Below are 23,187 nucleotides of genomic sequence, written 5' to 3' on the forward strand. Positions count from 1 at the left end.
TCATAAAAGGTTTCTCCCAGCACAACCATGGTTGCCAAATAAAAGATAGGATAGAAAAACGAAGAGAAAGGGAGGGGATAATTACCAGTACGCAATTGTCTCACAACTAAAAAGCACTGAGTTCGTTCTCCAAACTTATTTGCGCAGAGTCCTCGCAAGAACTTTCTGCAAGTTTTTAGTGAGAGGAATGATTACTCAAACCAAATCACTAATGCTCTAAGATATCCCACCGCCTTGCCACCAATTGTCACGATTCCCCTGACCGCTGTCACCACTGGGTCAGGATTCACACCGTGACCGTCACCCCTACGTCACGGATCAGGGTGACTTTAGGCCAACAGACGGCTATCACATGTGCAGGGGGGCTTATCTTAGTTATCCCTCCACTGCTAACAATGTGATGAAAAACCACACACAAGGCTATTGACCTCTTAGTTTACAGCAGGGGCTTATTCTAGGTATCCCACTGCTTTTCTATATACCACGAACTGCAGGGATTTATGTATATCCCGCTTACAGTTCCACTTAACACTTGCAGCTCTCTGGCGCCCCCTTACTCTCAGGTCAGATTAGGTACTGCACCCTGGGTAATTAGTCGCCAGAAAGGCTGCCTGCTATGTACTGGCTATTGGGCACGCTGCAGCGACGCGATAACTACTCCCACACAGGCAGGAACAATAATTATCAAACCCGCAGTTGCTTCAGCATAATCCAACCGTCAGCACACTTTCGCTGCCACCAGCTTCGATTAAACGGGTCCGAAGCTAACCCAACACAACAGTAACAGTAGCGTATTTTCCCTTCAAGAGACTTAGGGTACGGTTTAGAGCAGGAGAACGAACTAATATATAATAGTATATCCCATTAAAAATAATTAGGCAGTGCTTTATCAAAAATAGTTTATAAAGAGGTTATAAATGAGACAATTGCAAATATGTACATGGGTAATTATAACATAAAGGGAATAAATGAGAAAAGCAACACTTACATGTTTAATGCATGACAAGCAACCAGGCTAGTGGAGTTTTTCCATACGTCCCAGCTCATTGGGACGTGAGCAGGGCTCTTCCAGGACAGGACAAGAAATCCAGCAGCAAGCGACTCCTCAGAGCCTGCCAGACACTTAAAACATTAAGGCTGTGACATCACAGAAAGGCTGGCTTATCCAGACCCTCCTCTCTCTACATTCTGCCTAAACTTTAAACTATTCTCTCTGATTTCTATAACTTCACTACAAAACATGTCAGCGTCCTAAAAAGCTCATCATTCATCTCAGATTAACGTGAGCATTCTAATGAGATCAAATATGTCCTATCTGGGATACATATTTACAGAGAAAACCCTACTTCTTTACCAGATGGAGTTAGAAACCCGAGTGTCATGAGATGTGTAGCTACACCGAGTGGGACTACGAATATATATTTTCGTGTTTCTAGCTTAAATCGTTTGCCTAATATCTAACAAAAACTAAACAAAGAATCTTTCATGGATTTTTGGAGCCATTTTTCCTGTTCTAGCTGGACAAGAGCTTACACAGGAAATGCCAGTCGTAAATTCCGTTCGGCCATAAAACTTCTAACCCCCACACTCTCTGAGAAGGAAAGCCAGGAATTTGCAGCTACAACTGTTACTCCAAGAAGGGGGGGCTTAGCCCACTCAGGCTAGCAAAAGAACTCCTTATGATATTTCATACGATATCGTGACAGTAATTATTATAGAGTATGAATTATTATAGAATGTGAAATTGGTTAAGAATAGTATTTATCAAGGTGCATTGTGAGCAGGTGACCAGATTCAGTGCACAGACAAACACAAAGCGGAAGTAACCAATGAACCTATTTATTTCCTGATGTGGCAGGAAATTGCTGTAACTATACCAATGGTAAAGAATGCAAAACATAGTAATTACAGCATGAAATATACAATATCAGATGTACAAAGAATCTTCAGGTTCACTCTTATAATAGCCTCTTGCTATATGTTCATATAATTTCTGACAGGGTAATAATCCCAGTACTAGGAAAGTCACTGAACAATCTCTTCTTCTAACACAGGCCCTAGTGGGGGTCTCCAGTTCTTCCCGCTAGACTGCAAGTCCTCCTGACAAAGTCTAACAAGGCTCGCTGTTCTGCCTTTGCTAAAACCGGCACCCACCCTGTCTGTTGTACTAGCCCAAACCAACCTCTGTACTGTACGTCAGAGCTGGAAGTAACAGCCTGGCTCACTTACACCTCAATCACCACTGCAGGCATGCGCTCCGAGCAGAGTCTCCTCATGAATCTTCGTCGCCTAACCAACGGCGAATGTCTGTCGTACCTGGTGGGATGGATGAGGGCTGGGCCTCGACTCTTGACTAGTGTCGTCTGGACTCCAGGTCTTGAGCAGCACAGGTCTAGTTTTGGGCCTTGACTGGCATAGTCTGAGCTCCGATACTTGTCGGGCGTAGTTCGGGTTTTGACCGGCGGCGTCTGGATTCTGGGACTCGTCTAATGCCACTGGGTTTTGCTTCCAGGCGTACCACAACCTGCTGCCTCGGGCTTTCTGCCATGGCCTATCACCTTGGCCTAAGCGTCTCCTCTGATGCACGTCCTGTCTGTTCCTTCACTTGGCGCCAAATCTGCTCCCGGGGAACTGTGTCATCAAGGTCATCTGATCCGGTGCTCCATCCAAACTCTTCCTTATTGAAACTCTTCCTCTTCCGGTCTGTTCTGCAGGGTCCCACTTGGACAGTAGATAGCAGTCTTATTGCACTAATGCCGCACATTTCCAGGTATTCATGTCTTTTATGTCAAACCTTGGTATACATTCCCATTTTTAGTAACCTGTTAAATTTAACAAGAAGTTCTTAAAAGTGAAAGGGAGCATGTTTATAGGATCTGACTACGCATACTTTGTCTGTAGTCTGTAACCATGGAGACACATATATCTGCATTGAAGCTGTCAACACAAAATGATAGTGTCACGATTCCTCCTGTCATTAAGTGATTGTTATGCTGTCCTATGGAAACTGGGTCATGCTGAGTTGTCAGTGTTTTGACTGACAGCTCGGCTGTCCAATCTTATGATGTGCGTGCTGAGCTGTCAGTGTTTTGATTGACAGCTCAGCTGTCCAATCTGTGACTAGGGGGTGCGGGACTTTCTCCAGGTGTTCTATGTTCTGGAGATTACCCAGCTACTTAACTGAGCTGCCTGCCCCTGATCCCTGAAAGACATAGCTTGTGCTTCCTGGTGATTGTCTGCCTGATTCTGTTGTGTTGAGTTATAATCTTCCGCTGCCTGACCCTTTGGACTGTGTTCTGACTATGCCTTTGATTTGTCCTTTTGTTTTGATCTGCTATCTCCTGGTATTTTGACCCTTGACCTGTGACCTGACCTATGCCTTTGTCTTTTCCCATGGCTATCTACATGCACTCTTGGTACTGACCCGGGAACGTCTGACTTCTCTGCCCCTTGGTCTGTCAGTGAATAGCGAGCATCATATTTAGCATATTTTTAACGAAAACTATTTTCAAAGATGCATCAATATTAATTTCACAGGCCTTGGCAGTAAATATGAATGGATCGATCCATGGAGGATGGAGTTTAAGTTAAACTTCCTGAAATTCGGGGCTCCACGTGTATTTAAACATTTTGCAATTCAGTTTGTGGTTCACGGAAAAAACAGTTGCCCACCACCATCTTCCACACTGCTGTAGCATCAGTGAGTGGGCTAATATAATTTTGCATTGTCACTCTTGCCTCCCCATAAAGCCCTGCAGCTGTGACCACTTACGGATTCTCATATTTTGTACAGCATTTTTCAGTACTTGGGCCATCTCAGATCAGCAGTTTCCAGTGGAACACAGTGTGTACAACAGAGTCATTTGCCATCTCCAGAGTCACTAGGAAAGTCTCTCTCTTCTGTAGAGTGTAAGCTCTTATGGTCAGTGAGGTCCTCTATCTCTCTTCTGTAGACTATATGCTCTCATGGTCAGTGGGGTTCTCTCTCTCTTCTGTAGACTATGTGCTCTCATGGTCAGTGGGGTCCTCTATCTCTCTTCTGTAGACTATATGCTCTCATGGTCAGTGGGGTCCTCTCTCTCTCTTCTGTAGACTATATGCTCTCATGGTCAGTGGGGTCCTCTATCTCTCTTCTGTAGACTATGTGCTCTCATGGTCAGTGGGGTCCTCTATCTCTCTTCTGTAGACTATATGCTCTCATGGTCAGTGGGGTCCTCTCTCTCTCTTCTGTAGACTATATGCTCTCATGGTCAGTGGGGTCCTCTATCTCTCTTCTGTAGACTATGTGCTCTCATGGTCAGTGGGGTCCTCTATCTCTCTTCTGTAGACTATATGCTCTCATGGTCAGTGGGGTTCTCTCTCTCTTCTGTAGACTATATGCTCACATGGTCAGTGGGGTCCTCTCTCTCTCTCTGTAGGCTATATGCTCTCATGGTCAGGGGGGTCCTCTCTCTCTCTTCTGTAGACAATATGCTCTCATGGTCAGTGGGGTCCTCTCTCTCTCTTCTTTAGGCTATATGCTCTCATGGTCAGGGGGGTCCTCTCTCTCTCTTCTGTAGACTATATGCTCTCATGGTCAGTGGGGTCCTCTCTCTCTCTTCTGTAGACTATGTGCTCTCATGGTCAGTGGGGTCCTCTCTCTCTCTTCTTTAGGCTATATGCTCTCATGGTCAGTGGGGTCCTGTCTCTCTCTTCTGTAGACTATATGCTCTCATGGTCAGTGGGGTCCTCTCTCTCTCTTCTGTAGACTATGTGCTCTCATGGTCAGTGGGGTCCTCTCTCTCTCTTCTGTAGGCTATATGCTCTCATGGTCAGTGGGGTCCTCTCTCTCTCTTCTGTAGACAATATGCTCTCATGGTCAGTGGGGTCCTCTCTCTCTCTTCTGTAGACTATGTGCTCTCATGGTCAGTGGGGTCCTCTCTCTCTCTTCTGTAGGCTATATGCTCTCATGGTCAGTGGGGTCCTGTCTCTCTCTTCTGTAGACTATATGCTCTCATGGTCAGTGGGGTCCTCTCTCTCTCTTCTGTAGACTATGTGCTCTCATGGTCAGTGGGGTCCTCTCTCTCTCTTCTGTAGGCTATATGCTCTCATGGTCAGTGGGGTCCTCTCTCTCTCTTCTGTAGACTATATGCTCTCATGGTCAGTGGGGTCCTCTCTCTCTTCTGTAGAGTATATGCTCTCATGGTCAGTGGGGTCCTCTCTCTCTCTTCTGTAGACTATATGCTCTCATGGTCAGTGGGGTCCTCTCTCTCTCTTCTGTAGACTATATGCTCTCATGGTCAGTGGGGTCCTCTCTCTCTCTTCTGTAGACTATATGCTCTCATGGTCAGTGGGGTCCTCTCTCTCTTCTGTAGAGTATATGCTCTCATGGTCAGTGGGGTCCTCTCTCTCTCTTCTGTAGACTATATGCTCTCATGGTCAGTGGGGTCCTCTCGCTCTTCTGTAGACTATATGCTCTCATGGTCAGTGGGGTTCTCTCTCTCTTCTGTAGACTATATGCTCTCATGGTCAGTGGGGTCCTCTCTCTCTTCTGTAGACTATATGCTCTCATGGTCAGTGGGGTCCTCTCTCTCTTCTGTAGAGTATATGCTCTCATGGTCAGTGGGGTCCTCTCTCTTCTGGAGACTATGTGCTCTAATGGTCAGTGGGTCCTCTCTCTCTTCTGTAGAGTATATGCTCTCATGGTCAGTGGGGTCCTCTCTCTCTCTTCTGTAGACTATATGCTCTCATGGTCAGTGGGGTCCTCTCTCTCTTCTGTAGACTATATGCTCTCATGGTCAGTGGGGTTCTCTCTCTCTTCTGTAGAGTATAATAATAATAATAATAATTTTTATTTATATAGCGCCAACATATTCCGCAGCGCTTTACAAATTATAGAGGGGACTTGTACAGACAATAGACATTACAGCATAACAGAAATACAGTTCAAAACAGATACCAGGAGGAATGAGGGCCCTGCTCGCAAGCTTACAAACTATGGGATGCTCTCATGGTCAGTGGGGTTCTCTCTCTCTTCTGTAGACTATATGCTCTCATGGTCAGTGGGGTCCTCTCTCTCTCTTCTGGAGACTATGTGCTCTAATGGTCAGTGGGTCCTCTCTCTCTTCTGTAGAGTATATGCTCTCATGGTCAGTGGGGTCCTCTCTCTCTCTTCTGTAGACTATATGCTCTCATGGTCAGTGGGGTCCTCTCTCTCTCTTCTGGAGACTATGTTCTCTAATGGTCAGTGGGTCCTCTCTCTCTTCTGTAGAGTATATGCTCTCATGGTCAGTGGGGTCCTCTCTCTCTCTTCTGTAGACTATATGCTCTCATGGTCAGTGGGGTTCTCTCTCTCTCTTCTGTAGACTATATGCTCTCATGGTCAGTGGGGTTCTCTCTCTCTCTTCTGTAGACTATATGCTCTCATGGTCAGTGGGGTCCTCTCTCTCTCTTCTGTAGACTTTATGCTCTCATAGTCAGTGGGGTCCTCTCTCTCTCTCTCTTCTGTAGAGTATAAGCTCCTGTGATCAGTGGAGTCCTCTCTCTCTCTCTTCAGTAGAGTATATGCTCTAATGGTCAGTGGGGTTCTCTCTCTTTCCTGTCCCTCACTTGTTTTTGCCGAGCAATTACAAGCTTTACAGTATTGAGACTTGCATAAATTGAATCGCCACAAAATAAAACTTTAAGGGAAATTTCGGCAAAGTCATCAAGTTCGAATTTCAAAAGATTGTTTTGTCTCAGCTTGGCAAATATTGCAAAAAATGGTTCTTAATGTGGACATAAAGTAGTCCTTACTATTCAAGGCAAATCTTTTTACATCAAGTTCTAGCATTTCATTCACTGAACATTTGAGATAGTTTGTTGAATGGTGGGAGGAGGACACCTGATTTGGTGCCAGAGGAAGGGCCTGCACTCTTTACATAATGGTTCCAGCATATCTACTCTGCTCTTGTGCATTTTACATCGAGATTCACCACTCATCATCTTCCTCAAAGAGTGCGAGAACTTTAAAAAGGATGCCGTGGTACTGGATGACATCTATTTGGTTGGTGACATTGTCTATCCAGCTGAAAGTATTCATTGGCTTCTTTAATGTGCATCTATGAGATATTTGTGGCATATCCTACGGATTTACCTTAATGTACCACTCCAGTGATTTTTTGTTTTTTCCCGTTGTTAGGGAATAGGGATCATTTGTGTAAGTGTTATGAATGTGATAACATACTCACTGGTCACCATCTTCTCTCAGTTTCTGGTAAGTTCCTGCACTGTGGGACTGCATTTGTGACCTTCGGATTCACACAGTGCTTGCTGTATGGAGCGGAGGTCACTTTTTGAATCTTCTCAATCCAAGTCTATTATAATCAGAACAAGATGGACCATCTCTGAGCCTCAGAGACTCACATTGAGTAACTGTGGTTCGACACAGTGATCCAGCAAGGTACTCAGCTGATACTGGGAGAAGATGGTGACCTGTGACCATGTTACCACCATCATGACACTAAAGGTACCTTCACACTGAGCAACTTTTGAACGACAACGATAGCGATCCGTGACCTTGCAGCGTCCTGGATAGCGATCTCATTGTGTTTGACACGCAGCAGCGATCAGGATCCTGCTGTGACATCGCTGGTTGGAGCTAGAAGGCCAGAACTTTATTTTGTCGTCAGGTCACCAGCTGTCATCTCTGGATCGGCGTGTGTGACGCCGACCCAGCGATGAGTCCCTGGGTAACCAGGGTAAACATCGGGTTACTAAGCGCAGGGCCGCGCTTAGTAACCCGATGTTTACCCTGGTTACCATTGTTAAAGTAAAAAAAAAAAACACTACATACTCACATTCTGATGTCTGTCACATCCCTCACCGTCAGCTTCCCGCACTGACTGTGAGCGCCGGCCGTAAAGCACAGCGGTGACGTCACCGCTGTGCTCTGCTTTACGGCCGGCGCTCACACAGTCAGTGCGGGAAGCTGAGGGCGAGGGATGTGACAGACATCGGAATGTGAGTATGTAGTGTTTTTGTTTTTTTACTTTTACAATGGTAACCAGGGTAAACATCGGGTTACTAAGCACGGCCCTGCGCTTAGTAACCCGATGTTTACCCTGGTTACCTGGGGACTTCGGCATCGTTGGTCGTTGGAGAGCTGTCTGTGTGACAGCTCCCCAGCGACCACACAAGGACTTTCCAACGATCACGGCCAGGTCATATCGCTGGTCGTGATCGTTGGAAATTTGATCAGTGTGAAGGTACCTTTACCTACATGATAGCTAACGAAGGGGCAAATTAAAAATAAAAATCACTGGAGTGGTACTGTGAACTATCTAAGATGAGAATTCCCTTTAGCTCATCTCCACACTGTCCTCAGCTCCCTATTATGAAAGTTCTCTACAAAAATGAAAATGACGGTGTACGTCAAGATGCTTCTCCACCTGCGTCCTCTACTACATTTTGCTCGTATAGATTAACACAACACTTGAAGCAACAGGCCGCCCGCTCCATAAATACATTCCAGAATGCAATCAACCCGAGCATAACGTGCTCCGCACACCGTAAAAAATCCCCAGCGAGATGTCAGTACCATGGCGGAGATGAGGTTAATAAAGAGGAAGATTTCAAGGTCAGATTCATTTATTTTAGTGTAAGAAAACAAAGTAGCTTGGCCTATTGTTTCAGCCAAGCATGACGGATCAGCCACTTATATTTCATGCAGGTAAAAGCTAGAAAAATGAGAGGGAGATGCAGAACGACTGTATAATGTTTATTATATGTTAGTGAGAAGAAGGACGGAGACCAATGGGGCATGGAACATGTAATAAATATTACACCAGTTTCCCAATGAAATTTTAATGCCTTCCCCACTGAGCTTCTGCTTAAATTCTAACATGATCTGATTGTCCTACTCCAGATTCTTTTTATGTTTTAATATTTTATTTGTTTGTTTCTTTTATTTCCAATTATGATTTCCCTATAGTCTGTAGTCGCTATCAGCCTTGACCAAGCAGATCAATTGCCCAAGGGCTAAACTCATGAAAAATGGCTCCGATAACTAAGTGGGTCTATACTGTATAACATGAGGGGCCTACTGAATCAAGAACATTTACTGGATTTCTGGGAATCCCATCTTAGGTTGGATTTTTTTTTTTTAAATCACAGAAATATTTAACTTTTTATCCCTAATTACAGTTTCTCAGTCTGTTCCATTTTACACACAATCATTAACTCCTTCATCACCTTGAGTTTTTCCGTTTTTGCGTTTCCGTTTTTAGCTCCCCTTCTTCCTAGAGCCTCAACTTTTTTATTTTTCTGTCAATATGGCCATATGAGGGCTTGTTTTTTGCAGGACAAGTTGTACTTTTGAATGACATCATCGGTCATCATCATCATCGAGTTTTACCATACAGTGCACTTACTTAATTCTGGCGTATTTTTTTTCTCGTTATGACGTTTATGGATCAGATTAATTATTTTTATGTATTGATAGATCGGGTGATTCTTAATGCGGTGATACCAAATATGTGTATTTTTATTTTTAATTGTTTTATTTTGAATGAAGGCGAATGGCGGATGATTTAAGCTTTAATATATTTTTTAGGTTTTAATATTTTTTAAAACTTTTTGTTTTTACTTTTTACTTGCTTCAATAGTCTTTATGGGAGATTACAAGCTGCAATTATCTGAGCACTTGTGCTCGCTATCTAGCAGTCACAACCACAGGGGTTTGCAGCATCCCTCAGTTGTCATGACAACACATTGGCGACCCATGGTCGTGCCAATGGGCGGGGTTTGTGATGCGCTTCCCGTGCGATCATGTTAAATGCCCCTGTCAGAGATTAACAATGGCATTTAACATGTTAACAGCCGGGGGTGGATCGCGACTCCACCCACAGCTGTTAGGGGCACACGTCAGCTGATTAAATCAGCTGGTGCTGATTTTATCAATGGTGCTCATTAACGGTGCTATACAGGCCAATTCACTTGTGCCAACCAGCTGGGACAAGTCAACCTTTCTTTAAAGGGATTCTAATCATATCTATAAGTCTATAAATCATATCTATATTTTTCCTGTTTTAAAAGCCTACAAATGTAAAAGCCACATAGGATCCAATGATAATTAAAAATGACTTTAGAATGAAGATGGCTGATAGAGAGGCATGTTTTATACAAATGGTTAGGGTCCCAAAAAATGAAGGGTCATCTTGTTGCGGCTGGTGGGCCCATGAATTGGCCAATTACCTTCATACAATATACAATATAGTTACAGTAGCTTGCATCTGTTCACACTTGCTTCATTGTGTTGTTAGGAGTTGCTGATGAGTTTTAATTTTTTTATAGTATACAAATTGGATCAGCAAGTTCTACATTTTCCAACAATATTTACAAAATAATTTTTTTGGGGGACCACATATTTGAAGTCACTTTGAGAGCCCTATGGGACAGAATATGCCCAAAAGTGAAACATTCTAAAAACTGCACCCCTCAAAGTCCTCAAAACCACATTCAAGAAGTTTATTAACCCTTCAGGTGCTTAACGGGAATTAAGGAAATGTAGGAGGAAAAACAACATTTTAATTTTTTTCTCAAAAATTTTACTTTAGCACCATTTGTTTAAATTTTCAAATGGAAAAGATAGAGAAAGCGCACCTGAAGAGTTTGCGCAGCTGCAGGCACCACACTGAGCAAGGTAGGGCTTGTAATCCATTGGCTGCTGCTTCACAATGCTGGACTCCATCCAATGATCCAGAAATGTAATCCAGGGGAAAAAGAGAGTGGCTGGATATAGCGCTGACGATAAGGATTAAGATGCCACCAAATTTATTATAAAACTTGCTTTTTATTTAATACTATGCATTTCAGAGCTGGTCTAGCTCCTTCCTCGGGCAAGTATCAGACCAAGATGACTGAGGAAGGAGCTAGGCCAGCTCTAAAACGCATAGCATTAAATAAAAAACAAGTTTTATAATACATTTGAAGGTATCCTAATCTTACCGACAGTGCTATATCCAGCCACTCTCTCTTTTTTCATGGATTATTTCACAAGGGTAGCAGGAGAAAATGGACCCTAAAATTTGTTGAGCAATTTCTCTTGAGTATGCCGATACCGTATATATGGGGTAAAATTACTGTTTGGGCGCACTGCAGGGCTCGGAAGGGAAGGAGCGTCAACTGAATTTTGGAATGCAAAATTGGCTGAAGTAGGTAGTGGACGCCATGACGTGTTTGCAAAGTCCCTGATGTGCCTAAACAGTGAAAACCCTCTACAAGTAACCCCATTTTGAAACTACAACCCTCGGGGTACTTATCTAGATGCGTGCTGAGCACCTTGAACACTCTAGTCCTTTATAGATTTTTATATTGTTGAGACGAGAAAATGAAAAAAATACATTTTTCCCACAAATATGTTGCTTCAGCCCTATATGTTTCATTTTCACAAGGGAAATGGGAGAAAATTGACCATAAAATTTGTTGTGCAATTTGTCCTGAGTACGCCGATACCCTATATATGGGGGTAATTTACTGTATAGGCACACAACAGGGAAGTGAAGTGGTGCCATTGAATTCTGGACTCCTTTGTTAGGCTAGAACAAATTGCGAATGCTCTCAACATGCCAAAACAGCAGAAACACCCACAAGTTACCCCATTTTGGAAACTGCACGTCTTGCGGAATAAATCTAGTGGTATAGTGAGCATTTTTAACCCTCAAGCGATTCACAGAATTGTATAACATTGGGCTGTGTCAATGGTAAATGTTTCTTTGGCCTCAAGTTTTCACTTTTCAAAAGATATATTAGAAGAAAATGGATCACAAAATATGTTACATCATTTCTCCTGAGTATGCCAATACCTCATATGTGGTCGAAAACTAGTTTTAAGGCATAGTGCAAAGCTGTGAAGGCAAGTAGCGCCATATTGGAGTTCAGATTTTGCTACCGTGATTTGCAGGTGCCATGTCACAATGGCAGAGACCCTGAGGCGCCAGAACAGCAGAAGTCCCCCATAAGTTATCTCATTTTACAAACGACACCACTCAATGAATTCATCTAGGGGTGCAGTAATCACATTGACAACACGGGTGTGTCACATAACCTTACACCTTTGGGTGGTGAAGAAAATAATTGCATTTTTACCACAAAAAATTGATTTAGCAACAAATTTTACATTGTCACACGATGAAATAAGTAAAAAAATGGCACCATAATTTGTCATACAATTTCTGCTGAACATGGCAATACTCGACAAGTGGCTGTACTGTACTGCTTAGCCACACGGCGAGTAAAGGAGCACTACATAGTATGTTGACTTCATATACAGTACAGACCAAAAGTTTGAACACACTTTCTCATTTAAATATTGTTCTTTATTTTCATGACTATGAAAATTGTACATTCACACTGAAGACATCAAAACTATAAAATAACATGTGGAATTATATACTTAACAAAAAAGTGTGAAACAACTGAAATTATGTTGGCTACTTTTAAGAACCTAGACTATAAGACATAATTTCAGTTGTTTCACACTTTTTTGTTAAGTATATAATCCCACATGTGTTAATTCATAGTTTTGACGCCTTCAGTGTGAATGTGCAATTTTCATAGTCATGAAAATACAGAAAATCTTTAAATGAGAAGGTGTGTCCAAACTTTTGGTCTGTACTGTACAAAGCCCTTAAGTGCTAGAGGAGCGGAATCCAACCTCAAGTAACCCCATTTTGGAAATTACACCCCTCTGGGAATTTATGTACAGATGTAGTGAGTGTTTGATAGAAACAAGAAGCAGTAAATGTTGCTGAGTGAAAATTGCAAATCTTCCAGTGTAGTGCCCATACATTGCAGTGCCCGTACATTGTAGTACCCAGGATGTTGTAGGGCCAGTACATTTTAGTGCCCAGTATGTTGTAGGGCCAGTACATTGTAGTGCCCAGTATGTTGTAGGGCCAGTACATTGTAGCGCCCATACATTATGCTCAGCTTGTGCTTCTGGATACATGCACCTGCAAATTAATCAGGCTCTCATCACAACAGAAATGGCAAATATTGATGCTAACTGCGGTTTAGGCACACTGTGGGGGTAAGAAAAGGGGGGAATTTGGATTTGGGAACGTAAGATTAGCTGGATTCCTATTGATGTGGGCAAGGAGCCATAGTGCTTTTCCACAGCCTTTGTAATACCAATAACATTGAAGCACCCTATATTTCCATTTACAGATGACCGACCTGAGTGGGGACTTGCTTTTTTTGTGGATTGAGTTGAAGCTTTTGCTGGGAACATTTTACATAACATTTAGGATCACGCTTGTACTGAGTTCTACGCTGAGCACTTACATTGGGGTTTCTATCTAAATATCCGAATGACGTGATTCAGATGAAACCCCCCACTCATCCATTCTCTATAATGTGGCAGCAGAGTTACTATGGACTCTGTTTGGCCTCTGTCCAGCGTTGATCTTCTTTTCAAAAATGCACAAAACTGTGGCCAATAGACTTTTATACACACTTAAAAAGACAGACACTGCCAGATCACAGGTCAGACGGCATCCACAGTACCTCAGTCTGCCTTATTATAGAAAATCGTCTGCCGGGGGATCCATCTGAATCACTTATTTCAGAGATTTACACGGAAACCCTAGTGTAAGCGCTCAGCACAGTGTGCAGGATAAATGTGAGCCAAGCCTTATGGTGATTTTGGAAGGCAGAATGAACAAATCAACAGCAGGTGAACAATAGTTTTTATTTATTTTTTACACCATCCCTCATGCAGTATAAGTGAGTAGACGACTTTATAATTTGCGTTGGGGCAATTACAGCAATACCAGATTTATATATTTTAATGCTTAACTGCTATCACACACTAAAAGACTCTTTTTTTGGCAAACAAAGTTTTGCATCACCATATTTTGAGAGCTATCATTTTTCTGTATTTCTGTAGACAAACTCATGTGAGGGCTTGTTTTTCGTGGGACGAGTTGCTGTATAATATTGGTTCCATTTTTGGTCACATTTGATCGCTTTCTATTCCGATATTTTTTGAGCCAGAATGAACAAAAAAACAGCAATTCCAGAATTTTTTTTAAATGTATATTTTTATGCTATTTATCTTGTGGTAAAAGTGTAAAGACAGCTTTATTCTTTTGCTCAATACGATTACAGCGATACCACTTTATATCTTTTTTATGTTTTGGCGCTTTTACACAATAGTAACTTTTATAGAAAAAATTATTATTTTTGCATCGCTTTATTCTGAAAGCGAAAACTTTTTTATTTTTAAGTTAATGCAGCTGTATGCTGGCTTATTTTTTGCGGGACAAGATGACGTTTTCATCAATACCATTTTAATTTACATTCGACTTCTTGCTCGCGTTTTAGTCTATGTTTTTTAGTTTTTTTCCACTTTTTTTTTACAGTGTTCAGTGAAGGCGTTAATTAGTGCAACAGTTTGATAGGTCGGGTCGTTTCGTAAGTGGTGTTAGCAAATATGCGTACTTTATTTATTTATTTTGTTTACATAAACATATGTATTTATTGTATTAATTTTTTTTCCTTTTTTGTTCCTTATTTTGTGATTTTTCTTTTAACGTTTTTACCTTATCTTAGGTTGGTACATCAACTTTCCATGCTCTTTTATCCCAGGGTCACAATGGAGACTATTGGCACAACATGAACGCAATCACGTTGTGTGAATGGGAGCAGAAAGGGAGCTCCCTCCCTCTGCGATGCCCCTCGATGTTTCTATCAGTGTTGACAGTAGCATCAGAGAGGTTAAACACCCATGATCGGCGCTAACACCGATTGTGGGCATTGCTGCAGGATGTCAGCTCTCACTTAGTGCTAAAACTCACATTTAGTCATGGCGACGCCTGGCGTGAGCTAGCGCAATCGTCGCGCAGTATGTGTACAGCGGTTTGCGGGAACACACCTCCTGCAGCACCGTACATGTACGGCACATGTCATGAAGGGATAAAAGAGGTTGTCTACTACATTAACGTTGATGAACTAGCCATAGGATAGCTGTTCTCGGTGCTGGCAGCTTCCAGAAATGCTCATTTACAGAGCCGCTCTGTCTACTGTGGTGAATAGCAGTTACCCGAGGTGGACACCAGCTGTGTCTTACTTATAGTAACTGCAGCCAGGTTCCACAGATCCACCACTTATTCATTTGGATTTGTAGTATCGTGCATGTCCACTATAGTTTTGAGGGAACTTCTGTGTTCCGACTGCATTCGAAAACTTCCAGCTGCTGGTGCCACCAATAACAGCTGATCGTCAAACATGCCGGGTGTTTCACCCCCACTGATCAGATATTGATGGCCAAGCCCTTTATTTTTAACTCCTGGGCCTTGTCGTTATAGGGCCCCCAACTATTATATATTGTTTATAGACTGGATATTCACCTTTGACTCCATGACTGCAAGGTGGTCAACCTTAACCTCTGTATTCTTATAGTTAAACCCCTGCCACAAAATACATCTTGATAATACAAACACGTAAATCCACTCTATTTCCTTCTATGCACTGGAAACTTATGGGAAAAAAGGCTGGATATGAAATGATTGCACTTTTTATAATAAGCGACAGATATATCCTGTAGCTTTGTACAATAAACATAAATTGATCATTACATACATTTTACATAAAGAGCTAATGGAGTAAAAAATCAATCCCTGCATACAATACTCTAATCACGGGAGGATTGCACATGTACTAGTAGAAAATCCTTCATTTAATAAAGTGACATAGGCTGAAAATTAAATCTCGCAATCTTCAATTTGCACTTTAATAAATTGAACCTTCGATGTATTAAAATAAACACAATGTACGTTACACAAACACACATTTATATTACCGCTCCAGCGTGGAAGCCTAGTAACCGATGTAAGCACTTCTGATGCCCTCATCCATGCGCCAGGCTGGAGACACATGACTGCTGCAGTCCTACCATGGAAATACTGTATATTTTATACTTTATATGAATTTAGTACCTAATGCATGTTGTAACTTTTAGAGAATGGCACAAAAATTTACACTTTGTAAATCAATGAGATCTGGAACTTTCGGATCTCAGTCCTGGACTTGGGTCATCACTGGTCTATGGAGCCGTCAAGGTCCAACGGCTTAACATCTTTCAATGTTGAGGGCAGGATACATCTAGGTTACATACTGTATGTTGTGTGCCACTGTTACATACTCACTATACACTAGAGTTGTTTTTAACTTTTTTGTATAATTTTTTAATTTAATAGTATATATTTCATGGAAGTGTTGGCTAGCTAACGTGCAGCACTGTGATTGGGGCACTATACTGTATGGGGCTTATAATTAATCCCAACAAGGTACCACATCGAAGATTTATTTCTGAGTAATAATGATGGGAGAGAGAGAGATAAATAAAGTGCCAAACCTCAGGATTCCAGAATTTTCTCTGCATTAAAGCCGAAAAGCAAAGGATAGCAAAATTTTTCGAAATGAATCTCTGCCATCTCTTAAGTATATTGATGCCATTCACCTTACTAGGGGCAGAAGAAATAGTAAACCAATTACCTACTAAGCATTTCTGTCATGATATTATACAATTAATAGTCTACTGAATCGGGAGATGTATATTCGTGTTCTCAGGTGCACTAGACGGAGCCATGAACGAGGCTTCCCATTGAGAAATTGAATATGGAAAATATGCTTATGTAGGTGTTCTCCTTCCAAAGACCACTTAAAAAAATCAAAAGCACTCCTTAATAAACTCTTCACTGGAACCAGCCTGGAACGGGGGAGCTAGAGATGAAGGCATTTCCGAATTTTGATACATTGACCATATGGCTTTTGTTGGAAGGAAAGGATGAAACGAGATGGTTGGTGATTCTTATCGTCAGGTTTCCTCATAACAAGAGCTTTATCTCCTCGCCTCAGAATCAAGGGCCTGTTCATCAAAACTCATGCAAGTCAGGAAGATATGAGATGCTCACATCAAGGTGAAGAATGAAGGACAGAAGTTCACATTTCTAACTTCTCCATTACCGTAAAACATTCCTTCAGCTCGGAAAGCCTCCTCAGCCGGCCGGGCTGCTGATCGGAGATTTTATTTAATACTTGCCCCGTTTTTCTAAACTTGTTCACAATTCCATCAATGATTTAAATGTGTTTTCCGTGAGTCAGTCCCTATATCTTCGTAAAGCGCTTTCATGCTTGAATGGCTGTTGTGTTACTCACTAATGTATTAGCTTAGAGGACTTTTCGGATTTGGCTCGAAACATAGATCTTAAGCTTCCTATTTAATTTCTAGTCACCAGCTCCTTGGTCAGTGAATACCAACAGTATATCTTAAAGGGGGTTGTAGCCTTGAAAATATATGTGGGTGTCTCAGCCATTAAGACTTATTTATTTCCCAGTCGATAACTTGCCAGCCACTGCCGGCTCTATCCGTGTCTGGAGTTTTGCAGTCTGAATTTCAGTCTCTGACCTTTTTAAGAAATGCTTGAGGAACACTAAAAAGGCTGCTTGTGACTCTAGGATCTTGGAGATGGTCTACCTCATACGATATAGTACCATACATCATATTTATGCTCTCTTGTGTACTCTGTGTCATTTCATATATCTCCTATGACTTTCTATTTGATAATCTCCCCCTCCTCTGCTCCTCGTTCACTGTATCCTTGCAGACACATTGATTTTTGCCGCCTAGCCAAAATGACTTTGATTAATTGAAAACCTGCATGATCTTGAAAAATAGCTACAAAGCAATCCTGGCAGCATCATTCCGACCTAAAGAAAAATAATAATAATCTTCTGAGCTTGGACGGACCAGTTCTATATTGCATGATTTGACGTGATAATAGAAAAGATTTTAATAGCCCCTGCCATCATTAAAGAGGCGTACTTTGGGGATGTAGATCAATACATTGGTTGTCTGCTTTAGACTTTTTTTTGTTTGATGGTTTACTTGAAAATGTGCTGATCTCAAGACGTCCTGCTGATAGAACCCCCAAGTATCAGCTGTAATGGATAGGGATTCTTCCAAAAAGTGTTCAATTCCCTAAACTTACCAAGATTAGTGTTGGGGAAATAGAGATGTTTACGAAGAGCTCAAAAAGTTTGTGAAAAACTCTATAGTAATAAGAATTATGACAAATGGTGTCCCCCAGAGAGTCCGTTATGACTTTTTGGGGGCATAATATGTAACATCATAAAAATCAATATAAAATTGGGAAAGGCAATAGAAATTTACTCAACTGTACTATCTGAAGAATTAATTAAACAGGTTATTTGGTGTGCAACTTAACAGAATATAAATATATATATTATAGTATGTACATTATATATAAAGCTACATCAGTAAATAAAAAAGTTATGGCTGCTGAAATACGAAGATGCAAAATTAGAAAAAAATTGTCTGGTCACTAATCATACCTCACTAGTGTCCCAAGTCCAGTAGGACAGTCCTGAAGTTAGGGAGTTGTCCCAGGAGGTCAGGGAAGACAACAGTGAATACAGATCCCTGCTCCACCACTTATCTAGGTAGAGAGCAAAGATTCCCCAAGGAACTTGAGTTCACATGACATTCTCAGGTCAAGTGACTTGCAGGAGAAACGAGCTAAGCATGGCAGCAGTACAACAGGGAAGTAGGATGCCTGTGCAGTGGGAAATGTACTGTGGTGGCATCATACTGTGTGGGGTGGACACTGGGAGCATCATACTGTGTGGGGTGGACACTGGGAGCATCATACTGTGTGGGATGGACACAGAGCATTATACTGAGTGGGGTGGACACTGGGAGCATCATACTGTCTTGGGTGGACACTGGGAGCATCATACTGAGTAGGGTGGACACTGAGAGCATCATACTATGTGGGGTGGACACTGAGAGCATCATACTGTGTGAGATGGACACTAGAAGCATCATACTGTGTGGGGTGGACACTGGGAGCATCGTACTGTGTGGGGTGGACATTGAGATCATCATACTGTGTGGGGTGGACACTGGGAGCATCATACTGTGTGGGGTGGAAATTGGGAGCATCATATTGTGTGGGGTGGACACTGAGAGCATCATACTGTGTGGGGTGGACACTGGGAGCATCATACTGTGTGGGGTGGAAATTGGGAGCATCATATTGTGTGGGGTGGACACTGAGAGCATCATACTGTGTGGGATGGACACTAGAAGCATCATACTGTGTGAGATGGACACTGGGAGCATCATACTGTGTGGGATGGACACTAGAAGCATCATACTGTGTGAGATGGACACTGGGAGCATCATACTGTGTGGGGTGGACACTGGGAGCATCGTACTGTGTGGGGTGGACACTGAGATCATCATACTGTGTGGGGTGGACACTGGGAGCATCATAATGTGTGGGGTGGAAATTGGGAGCATCATATTGTGTGGGGTGGACACTGAGAGGATCATACTGTGTGGGATGGACACTAGAAGCATCATACTGTGTGAGATGGACACTGGGAGCATCATACTGTGTGGGATGGACACTGGGAGCATCATACTGTGTGGGATGGACACTAGAAGCATCATATTGTGTGGGGTGGACACTGAGAGCATCATACTGTGTGGGATGGACACTAGAAGCATCATACTTTGTGGGATGGACACTGGGAGCATTGTACTGTGCGGGATGGACACTGAGATCATCATACTATGTGGGGTGGACACTGGGAGCATCATACTGTGTGGGGTGGAAATTGGGAGCATCATATTGTGTGGGGTGGACACTGAGAGCATCATACTGTGTGGGGTGGAAATTGGGAGTATCATCCTGTGTGGGATGGACACTGGGAGCATCGTACTGTGTGGGGTGGACACTGGGAGCATTATACTGTGTGGGGTGGACACTGGGAGCATCATACTGTGTGGGGTGAACACTGGGAGCATCATACTGTGTGGGGTGGACACTGGGAGCAAAGTGCTGTGCGGGGTGGACACTGAGAGCATCATACTGTGTGGGGTGGAAATTAGGAGTATCATACTGTGTGGGGTGGACACTGGGAGCATCGTGCTGTGCGGGGTGGACACTGAGAGTATCATACTGTGTGGGGTGGACACTGGGAGCATCATACTATGTGGGGTGGACACTGGGAGCATCGTACTGTGTGGGGGGACACTGGGAGCATCGTACTGTGTGGGGTGGAAATTGGGAGCATCATACTGTGCGGGGTGGACACTGAGAGCATCGTACTGTGTGGGGTGGGCACTGGGGGCATCATACTGTGTGAGATGGACACTGAGAGCATCGTACTGTGTGGGGTGGACATTAAAAGCATTATACTGTTTGGGGTGGACACTGGGAGCATCATACTTTGTGGATGACTTTGGTGGCATCGTATTGTGTGTGTGAAAATGTACTGTGGGGGAATCATAACTGTGGGGGCATTATATTATGTGTGTGACGTGAACTATAGGTACATCATATTGCGTGTGGGGGACTATTGGGTACTGTAGTGTGTGGAGGGGTTGTTCAGTCATCATGCTATGTGTGAGGTATATACTGTGGGGACATCATTCTGTGTCAGGGGTTATTGTAAGGGCCATGAAAGGGGCACCATATTCTGTGGGTACCCTAATGGGCTTCAATATTTGTTTATAGGTGTATACAAAGGATCGATCGAGGTTAGGGCTTAGTGTAATATAAAAATCTCTCATGGTTGGGAGGTGAGTATTAAGGCCCTTTTAGGCCTGGTGGTCGTCAAGAGGTGACGCACTCCTCTGTCTGGGCTCATGTTATTTCTGGTCTGATATGTGTGATAGCTCTCAGGAGAGCCTCGGTAAGGGGCCAAGGGCAGCGCTTTAGAGATATAGCAGAGCTTAATATGTAATTGAAATCTTTGAGGCGCCATTGATTTTGCGGTTACATCCTGTACGCAGCTCAGTAGTCTCAGGGAAGCCGAGCACAGCCCCTGATATCTCCGTATTCGATAGAGCCTTTTTTATTATAAGCCGCGCTGATTTATATCTGCTGGGTGTCAGTCACACAGTATTTTTTTTTTTATAGGCAACACATTTTTATTGCCTGTCATGGATCATTGCACAAGCTGCAACTTTTCCAAATTTTATTATTACTTTTTTAATGATTTATAACATTTTATTAACCCCTTGTAAATAAGTTTGAATTAGCTTTTTTTTTTTAAGGTATACATCTAAATAGGTCATGGCATTTTATCCCATCTTGCTGCAATGCCCTAGTGCCTTGAAAGCTGGCAGCGATTTACGTTTGTATAGCAGAGCAGCTGGTGGGAAGACGGAGCTACACTGCCGTCCATGAAAACAAGGCAGCAGCAGATAAATGGTTTTTATGCAGTCGCTTGCATGATATGTCTTAAAGGGGCGATTACCAACTATAGGGCAGGTGCAGACGGCATATTATTGATCCAAGTGCGATAGGACAAGAAGTGGCATTGCACCCAGACCGTTAGTCTATGGGGCCGTGCGCATGTCAGATTTGACAATCGCTGCATGTCTACGTTTGGTATTCGAACCAGGCAAGTCTATGGGAACGTGGACAACATCGGACTGAACTCGGATGACATCTGAGTACGGTCCGATTTCCACAGACGGACACAATGGAGAAGATGGAGAAATTCTGTTCTGCACCGATTCTCTCATCCGACAGAATTGGATCATTTTAACCTGACATTCTGGTCAAACTCTGATCAGAGTGTGATCGGAGTGTTATGTTCAATAATCAGCCTGATTCTCTTGGATGAGCGAATCTACGGCTGTTTGCATCTGCCCATATTCTGAATACATCACAAGTTTCTGATATTAGGGGGTCCAAACATGGAAATAGGGATCCCTGAGTCCAATGTTATCCACACTGCTCCTCCATTCATTCTCGATTGAACTGATGAAGATAACAAAAGACTGTTCTCGGCTAGCTTCATCAATCCCATAGACAGCAAATTGTGCAAAAAGTGCAACCTATGCGTCATTCACACAGGACTTGTGGGGACCCTAATTCTTATAGTTGTTGGGGGTCTCAGTAGTAACCCCCACCCTGCTGTGGTTAAGAATCTTTTGTATCACCTATCCAATAGGCAGGTGTGAAGTTTGGATTTTAAGACAATCCCTTTAAAGAGGACCTGTCAGCTCCCTGATATACATATTTTAAGTAAATAATTATATTTTTTTGCTAAATATCCAAACCTGCAACATCTTTTTTTGTAACTTTGTTCCCCCCTTTAAAGAAGACTGTTATCAGGTATATCGGTGGAAACCTTTCCCAAAGCAATGGAAAAGGGACATCAATCGGGAAAGGAGGAAATGGTTTTCGGAGGGGTCATCTCTGATATCTGGGACACTTTACTGAAGGATGAATGCCCATAAAACACCTCACACCACTGTTTATTGTATCAGAACCCAACTATCACTAGATCATTTTCTATTAGTATATTCCACATGGAAACAATAGAAAAAGTGGGACATCTTGGTGCTTCATCACGCAACCATCTGCCCCTTAATTCTGGGACAGGAGGGTCCAGTGCTTCTTCTTGCTATTTACAGTAGATATAAGACATAACCATATGTCGGCCAATACTGTAGTGTCCTTGTACAATAATATGTCTAAGGTCCACAATAAAGGCCGGCCCACCTCACCTCCTCTCCTTCTCCAAGGCCCCCACATCAGGTGCCAGTATAAGACCACAACTCCTAAAATAAGGTCATGGACAATGGTGTCCAGTGCTTTCACGTCCTTCACGCTGGTCCCATTTTAGAAAGTCCTTATCTCTCCTGTTACTTTCCTCCCTGCTTTAATGAGTGTATGAGAATAGTACAGAGAGGGAAGATTGGAGGAGAAGCGTCTGTCAGACGGAGGAGGTGAGGAATAAGATCAATGCCAGGGTCACGGCTTGTGATGGGGGAATATCGGCTCGGAGGCCTTTGGCTGGAGGACCTCTCCGCACTCTCGGCCCGGACTCTATAAATACATGTGGTTTCTCTCCAATGTTTCCAGTGCCGGGTGTCCTCCCATGGCTACTCAATACAGAAAGTGATCAAACTGCATCGTCTCATCTCCCGGGGCCCATTAGGCTACGTGGTTTGTCATTCTATCATCTATCATCAAGTAATTAAGTCTTGTGTCATCTTTAGACAATTCTGAAATACACAAAGCGAAGTAATACAGGAGGATAATGAATATTTATGGCAAATAAATATCCAAGCAGCGATCATACACCAAAAATGCCCATATTCTATGTTGTTCGACAAGG

At 42.8% G+C, this 23,187-nt stretch overlaps 1 protein-coding gene across 2 annotated transcripts in view; it reads left to right on the plus strand.

Annotated features, from left to right (window-relative positions):
* Positions 1-23,187, plus strand: part of LRRTM4 (leucine rich repeat transmembrane neuronal 4) — an 894,177-nt gene that overhangs the window by 119,888 nt on the left and 751,102 nt on the right. The gene's annotated exons all lie outside the window — the stretch shown is intronic.

The sequence above is a fragment of the Ranitomeya imitator genome, chromosome 4, assembly GCF_032444005.1.
Source record: "Ranitomeya imitator isolate aRanImi1 chromosome 4, aRanImi1.pri, whole genome shotgun sequence".
In the NCBI taxonomy this organism is placed as follows: Eukaryota; Metazoa; Chordata; class Amphibia; order Anura; family Dendrobatidae; genus Ranitomeya; species Ranitomeya imitator.